General features: G+C 31.8%; 1 non-coding gene across 1 annotated transcript; it reads left to right on the forward strand.

Moving 5' to 3' along the window:
- Positions 1-2,638: 2,638 nt before the first annotated feature.
- LOC111757747 (small nucleolar RNA SNORA40) lies at positions 2,639-2,770 on the forward strand. The gene has a single exon (XR_002792041.1). It is a non-coding gene; the product is annotated as a small nucleolar RNA SNORA40 (small nucleolar RNA).
- The last annotated feature ends 493 nt before the right edge of the window (positions 2,771-3,263 follow it).

Below are 3,263 nucleotides of genomic sequence, written 5' to 3' on the forward strand. Positions count from 1 at the left end.
ACAGTCCACTAGAAATAGGGACATTGCTTTCATGGAATCAAAGTGTAAAGAGAAAAGCAGATTATCTGGACTCCAAGAGAAAATATCAAATAAATTCAAAATTCAAAACAATGAATTTTAATTGAAGAATGGTCTGAACTCTCTCCTCTGTACGCCCTTTCACTCCTCTCATTTATTCATGCATTTAGGAACATCAATAGAACATGTTGCTGGCAAGATGCAGTTTAGAATTAGAAAATAGAGACACAGATCTTGTTTGTATGTGTTTGTGTGGATAAATAATGGCATTAATTTGCTTTCCAAATCACCCCAAAACATTAGGAGGCAACGTTTGATATAAGCAACATTGCTTTGAAATCTCTGCATTCAAAGTCTTAAGCATTTTCCAGCCATTTAACAAAATTTCCCTTCAGGTGAGATTTTTGTGCATTTGCTATAAAAGTGACTCACCATGAAGTTGCTGATATGCATATTATATATTATGTGCATTTTCACAAGCAAATATTTTATATGAACCATAACATTCAATGGAAAATCATATTCAGATCTTTGCTTCAATTAAATTATCCAATATTTTTTCCAAAGCAGTCTCTGTCTCAACATTTTATATCACATTTCACATAACACTTCAATTAATCCAGAAAGAATATTTGGAACTCCTTTCAAAAGCCAAAATAAATAAAAGACCATAAAAACTGTGAAGGAAGAAGTACAACTGTCTTTACTTGAAAATGCCATTTATAGATATTCCAAAAGAATCTGCAACAGATTATAAGACTAATAGGTAAATTAATGCAGAATGAATCCATATAATTGTATTACTGTAAGCTAGACATAAACAACTGGAAAATAAAAATATCTCAGGGAAAAGGAGGAAAGAGAAAAAGGGAAAAGAAAAAATATCTAAATTTGTATAAACACTGGTTAGCTAAGATGATTGTGCTACAAATTCTATAAGTTTGTAGAACAAAGCAGTTAACATTGATAGGATTGGAACAATTTTGCATGTTTGTGTCTGGTGACCTGATGAGCTCTTGAAGATCACTATTTAAAATATCAACCTTAGTTCCTACCACCATGTTTTGAAAGCCTACATTGGCATTGTTTTGGGTTCTTTGCTATTATTATTTACTTCATTTTTATTTCCTATCTTTCTAGTAATCTGTTTTGTTTTGTTTTGTTTTTCCTTCTAATTCAGAAAGGCAAGTATGCGTGTAGAGGCTTATACATGCGTAGAACCTCTCCTAAACAGTTTATGAGAATCAATTATATTATGTGTGATGAAATGAACAGCTGCTTTGAAGAAAAACAGACATTATGGTATCCATTGCTGGTTCTGTATCATCATGTGAAATCCAGTAATGCTTCTGTTCTTTGTTCAGAGCGGTTTTAGTCTGTGGTGTATTGTTTAATTTCAACATACAGGAAGGTATGGATAGCTATTTTGAAGAGAACAAGAGACACGGTGGCAAGTGCTTATGCCACTATTGTTAATTTTCCTATTGTCTGGTTTTGAAGGCCTGTGATGCCTTCATTACTCTGTTCTGATCAGTTTTATATTATTTTGTTTTGCATGAATTTGTTGTGTGTGAAGATACAGACAACTATTTAGAAGAAAACAAGAGACATTATGGTAGCCACTGCAGAACTCCTGTTGTCTTGCTTTGAAATCTGTGTCACTTACATTGTTTTTCTTCTGATCTGCTTTGTTCTGTTTTGTTATGTTTAGTTTTACTCTTTTTTAAAACAAAAAAATAAATAAATAAATTTAAAGCCCCAGATCATTAAGTAGCATCAAAAGATATGAAATGCCTGGTAATAAAGATAACAAAATAGAGAAGTAAGACTTGAATACAGAAAGCAAAACAGTGACAACAAAATTACTCAGAAAAATTAAATAAATGATAGACACACATGCTGTTAGATTGGATGACTCAATATAAAGGCATTTATTCTCCCTGAACTGATATACAAATTTAGCGAAACTTCAATCACAATCTCACCAAGTTTACAATTATTGAACTTGACAAGTTGATTCTAAATTTTACAAGAAACTGCAAAGGATTTAACAATAGTTAAAATAATCTTGAAGAACAACACCAGAGAACTGACACTAAAATTGAAGACTTCTTGTTCACCAGCAGGAATCACTAAGAGAATGAAAAGGCATGTCCTAAACAAATATCTTGGTAGACGTGTGAGACAATTTATGTCTGAAATGTATGAAGAATTTCTGCAAATCAATGAGAAAAATCAAACTAAACTTTAAAATGTACAAAAATATTGAACTGGCACTTTTAAAAGTAGATATTCTAGTAGCCACCAAATATATGAAAAAGTGCTGAACATTATCACTTATCAAATAAATGCAAATTAAAGCCAAAACAAGATGCTACTACACCCCACTAGAAGGACTAAAATTTAAAAGATTAACAACATTTCCAGGGATTTAGCTCAGTGGCAAAAGCACCTGCCTGGCAAGTGTAAGGTCATGAGTTCAATCTTCAGTACAAAAAAAAAAAAGATTAACAATATTAAATGTTCAAGAGGGTAGAACTTCTCAAACATTGATGGTGGGAACAACCATTTTTGAAAATTGTTTGGGAGGATTTATGATTTATTTAAAGTAAACATGTATGGCACTTGAGTATGTTTTTGTCTTAACTTGGTGGACTAAAAACTTACTGAACAGGTGCAAAAAATAAAACCTCTTTTGCAACCCAGAACTCATTGTTCAGTATGAGTTTTGATACATATAAGAAGGAATATTATTGCTATGAAAAAAAGGAAAAAAAAATAAAGTAAACATGTAAATCTCCTGTGACCCAGAAAATGCACTACAGACACGACTCCTTTAACCACCAAGTTTTGGTTCTCTTACTAGGTGGTTAAATGAATTGGTTGCTAAGTGAGGAATTGTTTATAGTATGTACATTACGATATTCAGAACAGAGAAATGGTCAAAGGAAACTCCAGCCTGATATCTTTGCTTTTATTTGCGTAACTCTTATGTATGTATTTTATGTGTATCAGAACATAAAAGTACTGTGCTTTACTATACTATATAATGAGCAAAAATTACCGTATCATACTATAGAAGAATCTACCATAAGATCTCACAGCATCTCAAGTCTGCATATTTTTGCATCATAAGTCCAAAGGCAGATTTTAAATCTGAAGAGTCATTAAACAGGTAAGTCATTAAATGAGGAACATCTATATTGCTGATTAGAAAGAGCTTTTTTTTTAACCTTAAGTTTTGG

The sequence above is a fragment of the Cavia porcellus genome, unplaced genomic scaffold (genome assembly GCF_034190915.1).
Source record: "Cavia porcellus strain 051 isolate PalLab524CR breed Dunkin Hartley unplaced genomic scaffold, mCavPor4.1 scaffold_1, whole genome shotgun sequence".
Classification (NCBI taxonomy): domain Eukaryota; kingdom Metazoa; phylum Chordata; class Mammalia; order Rodentia; family Caviidae; genus Cavia; species Cavia porcellus.